Here is a 15,246-nt window from a genome sequence, read left to right as displayed (position 1 = left end):
AAAAAGCAGAAAAAGGGCACAGAAAAGGCAGAAGGCAGCAGAGAGGGAGACAGAAGGCCACCACTAGGCCACCAGGGATGAGGCGCAGCCGGGAGACTCTGGGTGGAGTAGGGCCTCAAACACACTGAGCCAGGCAAGCCCAGAGGGCGAGAAGGGCAGCAGCAGCAAAAGGTGGAGCTGCGCGCTGGAAGTGATGCGAATGCTGACCAGAGGCCAGTGAAATCGCTCCTTTCACTGCGCAGCAGCCGCCATAAAGAAGGGGAGGGAGATGGGAGGAGTTACTCAGCTGGGAGGCGGGAGGGTGGGAAAACACAGCACTGGTATGGGTGTGTGGCAGCAGGGGCAGCGGCAAGGGAAGCGTGGGGATTGGAGGAAAGAAGGGAAACAAGGCAAAACGAGTGAAAAGACAGAAAGAAAAGCAAAAGAGCAAAAAGGCAGAAAAAGGGCACAGAAAGGGAAGCGTGGGGATTGGAGGAAAGAAGGGAAACAAGGCAAAACGAGTGAAAAGACAGAAAGAAAAGCAAAAGAGCAAAAAGGCAGAAAAAGGGCACAGAAAAGGCAGAAGGCAGCCGAAAGAGAGACAGAAGGCAACCACTAGGTCACCAGGGATGTGGCACAGGCAGGAGCCTCGAACACATCGAGCCAGGCAGGCTCAGAGGGCAAAGGGCAGCAGCAGCAGCAACAGGTGGAGCTGTGCGGGGGGAGCGATGCTAATGCTGTTGTGCAGACTGAGAAGGATATAAGAATATAAATCAATAAAAGTCAGAGTGGAAGAAACTGTGTAGAACAGGAATCACCATCTTCTTCCATCAAGTGTCAGACGTGTTGTCCAAAAAAGTTCTGATGGTTTATTGAAGATTTGAGGTTTACCTTTTAAAAACATCCTACAATTGGAAAGACCAGCAAATGAGAAGAGAATATTTATTTCGGAAAGTTGTTTCATAAGGCTAAAAAGCCCTTTCTCCTTAACACAGTACCCCTAGTAAAGTCCTGAGAAATAGAAACCCTAGAACCATGCTAAGAGACTCCCTTGGATTTCCTCACCTGAGCAAGAATAAATGTTGCATGCTAAAGACCTAAATGTCTAAAAATTATTGGACATTGGGTTGTAGATTATTTACATGGGAAGGTGGCGTCCAATAAGCACATTCTATTTAAGTCTCCATGGAAGGATATCTGGAGGGTATCTGGGATCCAAGATTCCAGAAAGTCCACCATAGCTGAAGGTTTTTCCGCTACTCCTTTAGGAAGACCAAAAATTCTAAGAGTGCCACATCTATTATGGTCTTCCATATGAGTTCCATAACCCTTTTGAGGGACGAGACAACTCAATCTACCTTTTGAAGTTATTTCTGCTGAACAGATGCACAATCCTCTATATTACTAATTTTGCCCTCAGCATTATTAATCCTTATGGTTAGATCTTTCATATCTTTCTTGATGACCACAACCTCCACTTGTCATAGGTCTTTGTTCGTTTTAATGCTCTGGGCAATGTCATGGACATCATTAAGTTTGGATAGTATAGCCTCCGTTGTTACAGAGCCTCCAGATTTGCTTAACATGTTTTAATGTACCCCTAGGGTCTTTTTCTTTACATTTTCTAAGATCAGCCATACTGCCAAACAACAGTGCAATGATAAGAGAGTCACTGTGATGTTATCCAATTATATGATGTACAGGGAAGGCTCTGTTGACCAATATTCACAGACTATACTTAATTAGTGAAACCTTCCATAGAGCAGGTAAATTCGAGAGTAACAAAACAGTTAACATGTCAAATGACAACTGCAGCAAGATTCACCATTGCAGAGTGTATTATCAGAGTTTACTGGTTATATCACAGGTCAATATCGAGACATTTTATAGCAAGTAGGCCTAGAGGGCAAAGATAGGAGCTTGTGCATTATGGTATAAATCAACATCATTACATGAATGCGAAACTTGCCCTCATTGGGGACCAGTGGAATAAGGTTGTATCTCTAAATCAACATTCAGAAGTGTGTCCATAGGTTGTGTGTCTCTTATCACTCATCTTCGTGTGGCTTTAATAGATCATTACACTTATCTTCAGTCACATCGTTCTCAATTGGAAAATAAAATAATCAAGGGGCTGGGGAGCCGCAGAGTAAAGATACCGAAGGTGCGATTCACCCACAACAGAGGGTCACAACAATGTGCCTGTAGTGTTCCTCTTGAGCAGTGCAGCATTAAAGTCTCCTAATGGGCCAGTTAAAATTACTGCTACCGGAGGGTAAATGAGAAAAGTATAGGTGTTGTGCAATGAATCAGTGATATGTCGACTTCCTCAAATCAGAAGAGTTTCCAGATAGCTCAAACTGGCTCCCCCGGGTACTGCAATTCTCATGTTGATACTGGCAAACAAAGGACGAGTAGGGGGTGCCTCCATCTTGGGAGTCACCCGATTTGAAGGAGACAGTGGGCAAACGGTTAAAAACAATACAACTGGGGTCCACGGTTCACAGTGGCACCTCACCAGTCTCTACAGATGTTTCCCTAGTAATCCGCTTCAAATTGCAGGAGGCATTGCATTTTTTGACAGTTCGGCACCGTGGATGATCAACGGCGCTCAGGTAAAAACTGCCATTGAGCGTGGCGCCCAGTCCACGCCCCTCTCCAGCTCTTTCTTTATTGCATTGTTGGTGCCTGGGCCCATACTACAAAACTATTGTGGGGTTTCCCTTCTGTACTTTATTTTTAATGGATATTGGGTAGTGAATTAAAATTGATATTTCTTTAAACCTTAAAAACACTTCACTGTCTAACAATCATACACTACAGACTAGTGCAGTAAATTATCATCATATCATTTACTATCACCTTTTCTCATTTCTTGAAACTTGGTGAGTTTCTTAACCCAAACACCAATGAAACAAGTGTCAACTGAGTTGTTCTTCAACTTAACACTTTGCAACAGGATACAATGCATACTCCTTACAAAGTATTTTTGAATACACAAACAAAAAGAAAATACCTATTGGTAACATTATATGAAAAATCACTGTCTGAGAGGTCTCTGTATACGGTCTCTGAGAGTGAATGTCCGTTAGAGTTATGTCAAATGTGAAAAAGTAATGTTATAAGTTACTTGGTGTCCAAGAAACCAGTCATCAAGTTAAGACACCCATATCACTCAAAAGAAATCTGAAAAACTGATGTGAAATTGGGCCTCTGTAACAGGGACTGAAAAACAAGGACGCAACCCAGCCTCCGTAGTACTAAATTACATTATAGGCAGTGTGGAGTAGCCATATTTCCCCACAAGAATCTGGCAATTAGAATACTAATAATATGGTCGAACCCATGAGGAAGATACATTTTAATTCAACTTACGCTACAAGAAAAATCCCTCATTTTTGGTTCCATTTATGTTCATAATGACTGGAAATTAACCTTCTTGTCGAAGCTAATTGACTTCTTAGGGAATTTAGCAATCAAAGGAATATTTAAAGGGGACTGGAATATAATGATTCACCCATTATTAGATTGATCAGGCCCCCCAGACCTTTATAACAACAAGGAGAAAGGCGTACTTAAAGATTTAGGGCCTGATTTAGATTACGGCGGACAGGTTAATCCATCACAATGGTTTTGGATATCCCATCCACAGAAATATAAACTCAAAATATTTTGGCAGACAGGATATCTGTCACCGTTGTGATGGAGTAACCTGTCCTACGAAGTCTAAACCAGGCCTTTAATGTCTGACTGCTCACTTCTGGAACCATTGCATCTTCCTCACCTTACAGATAGAGAATATGCATTTCCTGTGTCCTTATGAAAACCAGAATGGACTATATCTGGATATATGGAATCATGCATACTAAGGCCAATAAATGTGAAATTGGGATCAGCAGTATCACAGGCCATGCACTGAATTATCTCTTACTAAACCTATAAATCACAGACCCTAAATGCAAAAACCTGGAGACCGGATGTTCTATGTGATATGTTTACTGAAGAAAAGAGAAAATTACAATATCATTCAGTCAGTTCAGAGAGTATCTAAACTTAAATGAGCATTCAGTAGGACCCTCCAACGCTCTCTGGTCTGCATGAACATCATATATGCAGGGCAAAATGATAACATTTTCAACATCACTAATAAAAGCAGCTATGGAAAAATATGATGCTTTAGAGCAGGAGGTATCCAAATTTCAGAAATACACTGTAACTCCCTGACAGAAGTCAATTTGAAAATGTTGAGAAAAAATGAACAGAATAACATATTATTGTCCATGGTAGTGGAGACACTATACCATATTAAAGGAAGACATTATGAGCACTGGGAGAGGGCTACTGGTCCCGCAGCAGAAACCGAAGGAAGTTAAATCATATATACCAGCAGTATGCAGTGAAGAAGCTAACAACTCTGAAACCAACTGGAATGAAAAAGCGAGTATGCCTGAGTTTACACTAAACTGTACACCTCAGAAAGAAGCAACAAAAATGCTCAATAGAGTGAATTCAAGGATACTCTACCAGTTCCATGTGTCACTGCCTAAGGGATGAATTGGACCAAGAAATTTCAGATGTAGAGATAGCAAAAGCCATAAAACAATGTTAATGGGGAAAGAGATGGAGGTGGATGGTTTCTCCTTAGAATTCTATAAAATAATAGCTACAATCTCAGTCCCACTGCTGGGAAGCCTCCATGAAAGGTGACTTGTCCTGAACTTAACTTTGCCTATGCATCCCTAAGGTGGGTAAGAATTTACTATCCCACGGAACATAGAAATCTATAGCTCAAATCACTTAAGGCAAAATACTCGTAAAACTCCTGCTAATCTTATTCAACTCTTTGTGCATAGGACTCAAGCAGGCTAAATGCCAGTCTAATCATCAAGAAATCATACATGCCTCCTTGTACATCTCCTGTGGCAAACTAGTGAAGATAAGAATGTAAAGGTACCCCTTTCTCTCAAGGACAAAAAGGCTTTCATTGACATGGAATTGGGCTATTTTTTAAAGTTTGAGTTCATTTAAAATAAGCGTACAATAATGTTAGGAAGCATAGTAAGAAAAAATTGTGCAATTATAACATTTGTTACAAACAAAGTAATATGAGAAGAGAAATGCATTAAAAACAATAATACTGCTATAAGTCATTGGAGGTAAAGGGAGAAGGAAAGGAAGAATATTGCATATATGTTAGCTGGCTAGCCATATAATAGTATCATTTACAAAGCTGTGTATCTATTGTAAGAAAATAACAATAGAGCAGCATATACAGAGTGAAAAGGTGAAAGACTATTAGTGATTACCTTAAGGAGGTTTACGAGTTTCATCAGAAGTAAGAACAATTTTATTTGCTCGTAAACTGGATTTAGATAAAAATGTGGTGACTGGAAACCACAACAAATCCTTTTGTATTGCTAGAGAGACAGGTGAAACATAGTTGGTGTCAAGACTGTGATTAAAACAAACAGCATGCCACCATGTTACAGCTTGCGTAGTTTTCCAGTTATATGTAATTAGGTATACTGCAACATTGAGAGGAAGATCTATAAGTTTGTGGCCTTGGGATTGTTCAACCCATGGGGCAAGGCTTCCTAGAAAGATATTTGAAGGGGAGTAGGGGATATTAACATTAAAAATTCTGTTAACTGTATTCCCAACCTTACCCCAGAAGGAAAAAATAACAAGACATTCAAAGGTCATGACAAACAGGATGTATTTGAATCAGGAGAGTAGTGTTATATGATGGTAGGAGCAAGCAGTGATCAATAACACATAAAAAATAGAGATTGTAGAGTGTGTCTGCTCTAGAGGATTTATGAAGTTTAGTCCAGATTGTGTTCCATAAATCAATGGGCCAACAAACTGATAAATTGTTTCCCATAGACGTTCAACTTTTGATTTTGGTCTTTCAATAATAGGCATTAGTAATTTGTAAATTGTGGAGGCTTCATGATTAGTGCATGGCAAAAAAAGTAATGAGTTTATATTTGTGGATGAATAATTTATGTGGGAGGCAATAGACAGGCAATGTGTTAATGATTTGTGTACTGCCTCATACTATTTCATAGATGATTAAGATAGAGAGAAGTTAGTTTGAGTATTGAAAAGGGTAGAATTTGCTGATTGTTGAATAATTATACCTTTGTTTCTCCAGGATTTTCAATTGATAGAACGTATATTAATTTGGATGTTATGATTATGCCTTAGGGAGTGTTGAAGATTAGAGAGAGATGTTTGGTTAACGTAATAGAGGGATGCTAAAATATGGTGAGAATGCATGATAACATAAGAGCATAGTTGAGAAATACGAGTGGTAAATGATAACATTACTTGAAAAGAAAAAGGGTCAATGATGGATTTTACTAATGATGGCCAAGATGAAGTAGAGGAGGGGTGTGGTGGATGAATCCAAAAAGTAGCTTCATTTAATGTGAAAGCAGAATGATATTGTCTGAAATCATGAAAGTTGAGACCTCATTCTGATATCAGCTTCATAAAGTTGAAAGTGCTATCTTACATTTTTTTCCTTTCAATAAAACTTTTAATAGTAAATAGTCTATTTTTTTTAAGTATAAATGTGGGATGTGAGTTGGAATCATAGAACTGGTATATAGAATTATGGGGATAGCATGAGTTTTTTTTAATCTAATCTACCGCACCAAGATACCAATAAGGGTTCCATCTGTTAAAGGTGTCAATTAATGTGAAATTGATCCATTCAAGGTTTAGTTTTATAGTATCTTTGATGTAGTTGGAAAACCATATTCCCAGATATTTTATTTTGGAGGATTGCCATTTAAATTAAAGTCAACTGAGGCAAATTGTTGTTTAGTAGATTGGATATGTAGTGATAGAACAGCTGATATATCTGATATATCTGTGTTCAAGTGGGAAAAGAGTGAAACCTGTTTCATAAAGGAGGGAATAGATGAAGATGAATCACAGCAACATACGAGAATATTGTCTGCGTATACGGAAAGTTTAATATGTGTTGTTCCTAACTGAAAACCTGAAATATTGAGGTCAAGTCGGATTTTAGTTAGGAAAGGTTCCAGAGCAATAATAAATAGGAGAGGAGATAGAGGGCAACCTTGTGCACTCCTCTAGATAAAGAGCAATAGTCAGATAAAATTCCATTAACAAAGATGGCTGCTTTGGATCCTTATATAATCAAGGAAATAAGGTTGCAAAGTTTGAAGGGAATCAATCCACTTTAGTGCAGAAAACATAAATTTCCATCCAATTCTTTCAAACGCTTTCTCAGCACACACAGTATGATAGCAGATAAATAAAGATCCAGTAAAAAAGTGTTGACAAATATATTAAAAAGAACATGTGAGTTGTCAGAAAGAAGCCTGCCTTTAACAAAACCGGATTGTTCTGGGCCGGTGAGATTTTGAAGAATGGGATCAATTTGTAAGGCTACATTTTTTGCAAATACCTTGTAATCTGTGTTAACCAAAAAATGGGAGGGTATTTTTTCCCAATAGATGTGATCTTTATTATCTTTTGGAATCAAACATAGGATAGCTTCTTGGACGGTACCTGGGGAGGCATTTTGCCCAATGAAAGAATTAAAAAGACGTAGGAGATATGGGAGAAGAGATTTCGAAATATGGGTGTAGAACTCAATGATAAAACTGTCAGGTCCAGGGGCTTTCCCTTTTTTAAGAAGAGCCACTGCATTAATGATATCAGTTATTTTAATATCCTTATCTAATGATGCAAGATCAACATTGGGTGTGATTTGAGAGTTTATATTTTGGAAAAAATTAATTATGTCTGAAGGAGAGGGACTTGAGTCTGGAGTACATGAACGTTTATAAAATTAAACAAATTCATTCAGAATATCTTTAACAAGTACATCCTGTTTTATGTTCATGAGAGAGTTATTTTTTTTGTTTACAATCTTTTTTTATTTTTAGGTAATTAGCAAGTATTTTACCCATCTTGCTTTGGTCTCCATAATAGCGAGCGCTACTTTTCAATAGCTAGCTAGAAGCAGCATTAGTAGTGATGCAATTACATTTCATTTTAGCATCCATTTATTCTGTTAATGAAAACTCATTTGTAAAGTAGTAGAATTTATATTCAAGTTTTTTTAATAGTATTCAAAAGGTTATTTGAGTGGTAGAATTTATATCCATATTTTTTTATAGTAAAAGGTTATTTGATTGAGTTTCCATACATTTCTTTTTGTGTGAAACATAATTCATGATGAAACCGTGAGCTGCTTGTGAGGTGAAATCTGTGGCTAAAAGGAGAGAATTGTGTAAACGACATCTGCCTGAATGTGGTGAGAAGGGAATGAGATCAAGGTCTGCGAATATTGGAGCGTGGTCAGAAATTAGGATAGATCTCAGAGACAAGTTGTGTAAAGGTTTTACTGAAAAATACATAATCATTGTGAGATTGTGATTAATGTTCTGGTGAATGATAAGAATATTCGTGGAGATCAGGGTGACATGTTCTCCAAATATCAATTAGAGATCTATTGTGGATAGGTGATTTAAATTGTGTATGTATGTTGTTGTGGGAAAATTTGACTTTTGAATTCCTGTCTAGAATAGGATCCATGACTTGGCTGAAGTCACCTCTAAGAAATAAATAATCATAGTGATGTAATTTACTAGAAACAGTGAGCCAAAATGTACTGTCAGCGGATACCGGACCTTATAAGTTGACAATAGTTCTTGGAATTATATTAATAAATTAACAACAATCCACCTGCCTTCTAAATCATGTTCTTGATGAACAACTGAGATGTATAATCTTTTATGACAGAGGATCATAATACAATTCTTTTTAATTAAAGCTGGGGATTTGAAAATATTGCTGCTCCAGGATTTAAAAAATGAATTAAATTAGCTTCCAGTTCCGATAAATGTGATTCTTGAATTAGGGCAATATCAGTCTTAAGTTTGGCGAGATGAGAAATGATCCTCTGTTGTTTAATAGGAATACTCAAGCCTTTCACATTCCATAAGGTAATCCGCAATGTACTTATTGAATAATAGTATGAACATTATACATGTCTGTATTTAAAAACATCAAATTAAGGTGAGTACCTATGAGTACAGATGACATGAAGAGGAAGTGGCAACACCACAAGGTGTCAGCAACAACCAAGTCACTCCAAAGGAGTGTGGGGAGGATAAGTAACTAGTTTAAACAACAAGGGGACATCATAAATGCGGTTAGACACAGATAATGGGGAACTGCAAGAGAAAAAACAAAAGAAACGAGTATGAATGGGTAATAACTAGTTAATATATGTTATGAAAAAATGTTAAAACACTAGAAATGTATTTAACAATAACCATAATAAAACAATTTTTATATATGATTAACTAAAGGAATTTCACAGCACTCCACAAGTCCAATTATTTTTCCTTTTAATTAAATTGCATAGCCACCAATGTGTTTCAACTCGCCTAGAGTCTTGATCACGTGATCAAGTCTTCAGGCGAGTTGAAACGCGACTAACGTCTAGTATAAAAAGGTTCCCTAAAAACCTTTACTGACCTGCACTGAGAATTTAACTCAATATCTGCAATGGCAATTTCTACAGCTTTAACACTGCCTATTATAGATGTTTAGAAAACAATAATTTAATATAACCAAACCTACTCAGCAATAATTTCTGGAACAATGGGAAAGAAAACTAAAACTTAGAAGCTCATTAGGAGTTTGGCGGTCCCACCACAGGACCACCAAACTCACAGCAAGGATGCCACCGCCATGGTGGTGACGCCCCCGCCCCCACCCCCACCCCCACTGAGCATATTACAATGTTCCCACCGGGCTGACCGGCGGGAACATTGTAATATGCATCCCTGTCGGCTGACCGGCGGGAACAGTGCTAGGATATTGACCTCGGCTCCTTTAAGGGAGACAAGGCCAATATACAGGCACTCCAGGATCCTCGGAATGCACACTGTCTGCCCTGCTACGATGGCGTAGCAGGGCAGGGGGACCCTCCAGTGGCCCCATCGAGCATGGCAGTGCAGGGGCCCTCAAGTGACCCCGGCACTGGCTTTCCGACAGCCTTTTCATGGCAGGGTCCCGGCCATGAAAAGGCTGGCAGAAAGAAGGGTTGTAATCAGCCAGGCGTACTGAGTTCAGTGCCACCATGCCTTGATACAAGCCCAACAGCAGTCACCCCATTGGAATCTATGATCCTGGCAAGGATGGCGGTCTTTAGGAGGGTGCGCCCGCCTAAGCTGTAATTGGGCGGTCGGACCTCCTGGAGTGAGGCGATCTGATTGTCAATTCGAATGTGGTGATCCTCAGACCGCCACACTCATAATGAGGCCCTTAATCCAAGGGATCTACAAGCCCTTGGTTAGCAAAGTATCCCCAAAGCCCACAGAACAATTTCTTCTACATACATGACAACCACACATTCAGAAAAACTACACCGAAGTGAGATGGTCTGAACTCTTGAATGCTCATGATAAGGGGATGAGGGAAGTCAGAATGACATTTATTTATTTCCACACTCTGCGATATCGGCACTGGTCTCTATATAAACTGCATACAGGAAAGCTTGCTCCAACTTCTTGTTGATGGTGATTCAGCCAGCAAGGAGTTGACTTGGTACATGTTCTCTGGTCCTGCCCTACTCTGAAGATCTATTGATGATCAGTTTGATACAATCTGAAGAAAACTACATATCAATCCTTCTCTGGAACTTGCAATTCTATATGATACACTGGAAATCCTAGGCTTTTATCTATCAAACTCAAAGATGGTTGGACTCTGCACAAGCAGTAGCAAAACTTTGCATACTTAGAAGCTGGGAGTCAAATTTATGGCCAACTTAAGACCGGTCAGAATCCATGATGACACTAGCAACACATGAGCAGTTGCTTTAAAAAGTAAATACATTGTTATAGCTACTTGATGATGTTAGACCTGACATGCCTTAGCGTGGTCACCCCTAACTTTTTGCCTGCCTCCCTCCACTTTTTCGACTCTGTTTTGCTGGCTTTTAGACTCTGCACACTTTACCACTGCTAACCAGTGCTAAAGTGCATATGCTCTCTCCCTTTAAAAATGGTAACCTTGGATCATAACTGATTGGACTATTTAATTTACTTATAAGTCCCTAGTAATGTGCACTATATGTGCCTAGGGCCTGTAGATTAAATGCTACTAGTGGGCCTGCAGCACTGGTTGTGCCACCCACTTAAGTAGCCCCTTTACCTTGTCTCAGGCCTGCCATTGCAAGACCTGTGTGTGCAGTTTCACTGTCACTTCGACTTGGCATTTAAAAGTACTTGCCAAGCCTAAACCTCCCCTTTCTCCACACATAAGTCACCTCTAATGTGTGCCCTAGGTAACCCCTAGAGCAGGGTGCTGTGTGGGTGAAAGGCAGGACATGTACCTGTGGAGTTTACATGTCCTGGTAGTGTAAAACTCCTAAATTCGTTTTTGCACTACTGTGAGGCCTGCTCCCTTCATAGGCTAACATTGGGGCTGCCCTCCTACAGTATTGAAGTGATAGCTGCTGATCTGAAAGGAGTAGGAAGGTCATATTTAGTATGGCCAGAATGGTAATACCAAATCCTGCTGACTGGTGAAGTTAGATTTAATATTACTATTCTAGAAATGCCACTTTTAGAAAGTGAGCATTTCTTTGCACTTAAATCTTTCTGTGCCTTACAATCCACGTCTGGCTGGGCTTGGTTGACAGCTCCTTGTGCATTCACTCAGACACACCCCAAACACAGGGTACTCAGCCTCACTTGCATACATCTGCATTTTGAATGGGTCTTCCTGGGCTGGGAGGGTGGAGGGCCTGCTCTCACACAAAGGACTGCCACACCCCCTACTGGGACCCTGGCAGACAGGATTGAACTGGAAGGGGACCTGGTGCACTTCTTAGCCACTCTTTGAAGTCTCCCCCATTTCAAAGGCACATTTGGGTATAAAACAGGGCCTCTGCCCTACCTCATCAGACACTTGCTGGAGAAGAAACCTGAACCAGAAACTACATCCTGCCAAGAAGAACTGCCTAGAAGCTCAAAGGACTCACTTGTCTGTTTTCTACAAAGGACTGCTGCCCTGTTGTCAGCCTGCTGCCTTGCTGAACTCTTGTCTGGCTGTAAAAGTGCTCTCCAAGGGCTTGGATAGAGCTTGCCTCCTGTTCCCTGAAGTCTCAGGACCAAAAAGACTTCTCTTTTTCATTTGGACTCTTCGTGCGCCGAAAATTTCGACGCACAGCTTGCTCCGCGGCGAGAAAATGGCTGCACACCGACACTGATCGACGCGACGCCTTCGGGGCAACCGGAACTTCGACGCACGGCCTCGCAAGGACAACGCCGCCAGACTTCCAGAGGGGAAATCGACGCGATGCCTGCTGTGAGAACGGAAATTCCATGCACAGCCTCCCGGAACGGCGCGCAGCCGGAAAACAAGCAGAAGAATCCACGCACAGACCCCGGGACATCTGGTAATCCTGCAAACCACAGAAAGAGACTGTGTCCTTGTGTGCAGAGGAGAAATCGACGCACACACCATTTTCCACTTTAAACCAGGTACTTTGTGCTCGAAAGAGACTTTGGTGGTCATTACAACCCTGGCGGACGGTGTTAAAGGTGCGGTAATACCGGCAACAGGCCGGCGGACAAAAAAAGGGAATTATGACCGTGGTGGAAACCGCCAACAAAGACAGCAACTTTAACACTACAGACAAGCAGCGTGGCGGTCACCGCCAACAGACAGGCGGAAGACAATGTACCGCCCATAGTATCACAACCCGCCAATCCGCCAGCTTTTCCGGGGCGGATTCACCGTGGATAAAAATACGTCGGAAACAGTTTCTGCAATGGGAAAACGCTCACCTTAACACATCCCACGAGGAAGGAGGACACCATGGAGCCGGAATTACAAATCCTACCTGCCCTTCTCTTCCTACTCATCTACGAAGAGCAGCGCCGACGGCGGCGAAGACAACGGTGAGTACTGCACCTACGACATAGGGGAGGGGGAAGGCAAAAGTCAGGGGGACACACACGCAACACCCCCACCCCCACCCTCGCATATTACAACACACACACCAATGCAAATACAAACATCACAGTAACAACCCCCAACCCCCCCAGAAGAATGCAAAGACAAAACGAAATCAGTTCAAACATTGTAATGTATCAATATACATGTGTCAATTATATACAGATATACATAAACTCACACAAAGGTATATACAGTACGAGAAGTAGTGCAAATATGCACATCTCAATGTCCGTGCACCACTAGGCCAAAAATGCATGGGCGAGGCCCACACAAGATACCTGTCCACAAACGGAGAGAACACTGCCGGGGCATCAGAGAGAAAAACAACAGGCACCTCAGGGGGAAGGGAAGTGGGGGGCACCTCAGCCGGATTACAGCACCACGCCACATCCACGACGGGGCTCCATGCCCATTGATGTATCCTGCGGAGTGCAAAGCCACAGTCTCTCAAGTCTCTACAGTGGGTGGGTTTCCCACTGTTACATCCTGGGGAGTGCAAAGCCACAGTCTCTCAAGTCTCACAAGTGGGTGGTTTGCCCACTGCTTCATCCTGGGGAGTGCAAAGCCACAGTCTCACAAGTACATAACAGCCTCCACTGGTTCTGGAGGGGGACTGGTGCCCAGACTGGATTAGTCTCCGCATGACAGTTCCTGTCCCGTCACAGTCCCAGCTGCACATGGGATAACGATGCTTGATGTGGCGGTCTTTTCCTTCTTCTGCGGTGCATGCCCTGTTCAGCGGTGCTTTGCCATGGCGGTCTCTGGACTGTTCAGCGGTGCTTGGCCTGTTCAGCGGTGCTTGCCCTGTTCAGCGGTGCATGCCCTGTTCAGCGGTGCATGCCCTGTTCAGCGGTGTTTGCCATGGCGGTCTTTGCCCTGTTCAGCGGTGCTTTGCCATGGCGGTCTCTGGACTGGGCATTGGTGTGTGGCATGACGGTCCCTCATTGCCCAGCGGGGCTGTGGCTGCCTGGGCCCTCCTGGGCAATGCCTATGGCGGTGGTCTCCTGACCAGTGATGATACTTGGGCCCTCCTGGGAAATGACTCTGGTGGTGGTCTCCTGACCAGTGACGATACTTGGGCCCTCCTGGGCAATGACTCTGGCGTTGGTCTCCTGACCAGTGACGATACTTGGGCCCTACTGGGCAATGACTCTGGCGGTGGTCTCATGACCAGTGACGATACTTGAGCCCTCCTGGGCAATGCCTATGGCGGTGGTCTCATGACCAGTGACGACGGTGCTGGCGGTGGCGTCCCGGCCGCCGGGAAGGATGCCGCCCTTCTCCGCCGTGATGCTCACACCAAGCTGTGCAGACTTCTTCTGGCCCTTCCCCACCTTTGGAGGAGTCACAGCTGACTCTGCAATCCCCCTGGGACCCCTGTGAGTTGTTTTGCCTCCAGGAGTCTTCAGCCGGTCCCGTCGGCCACTTTCCAACTTCAGAGCCTTTACAGGCGGTGGACTGGCAGTGCCTTGGCTCCGTGTCACACTGCCTGCCCTGGTTGCCGGTGCACTCCACACACCTTCAACACGCACCACTGGTACTGGAGGCTTTTTGGCTGAGGCGCTACGACGGGACTGATGAATTGGAGGGGTGGGGGCATAAAGGTCAACTTTGCAGAGGGACAGTTTCGGACGAACACTGGGATGGGTAGCTGGAGGGGGTCTGGGAGTGGAGGAAGAGGAGGTGGTTGTAGGAGGTGTCACTTTAGGTGTTTTGGGTGCAGGTGCAGGTACTGGAGGCTGTCGTGAGGTGGATGGATGTTGGGTGTGTGGGTGCCCGTGTTTGTGTACTTTTGGAGGGAGCGTCACAGACAAACTGGGAGAGGACATGGGACGTGTAAATGGGAGTGGGGGTGGTGAGTGCAGGTGAGCGGGGTGTGGTGCTGGGTGTTCTGGTGTGAGTCCTAGTGCCTGTAGATGTAGTGCATGCAGGTGGGAGTGTAGACGACACTCGAAGGGAGACGATGAGGAGGGGGACACAGTGGAGGCAGTGGATGTTGCTGTGTCTGTATGTGTGTGATGCTTGTGTGAGTGCCTGTGGGATGTGTGGTGCCTATGTTTGCCTGAGCTACTTTTGTGTGTTGAGGTGTGTGCATGCTGGTCTGATGGTGTGCTTGGGATGGGCTGGGGGACAGGGGATTGGGTCTGGGTGGAGGAAGTTGGAGGGGGGAGGCTAAACACAGGGACAATGGCTGCCATCAGTGCTGAGGCCAGAGATTGCAGGGTTCGCTGAAGGGCAGCCTGA

Source organism: Pleurodeles waltl, chromosome 11 (assembly GCF_031143425.1).
Source record: "Pleurodeles waltl isolate 20211129_DDA chromosome 11, aPleWal1.hap1.20221129, whole genome shotgun sequence".
Lineage (NCBI taxonomy): Eukaryota > Metazoa > Chordata > Amphibia > Caudata > Salamandridae > Pleurodeles > Pleurodeles waltl.
The sequence above is the reverse complement of the archived record's forward strand: the minus strand, read 5'-3'. Positions refer to the sequence as shown.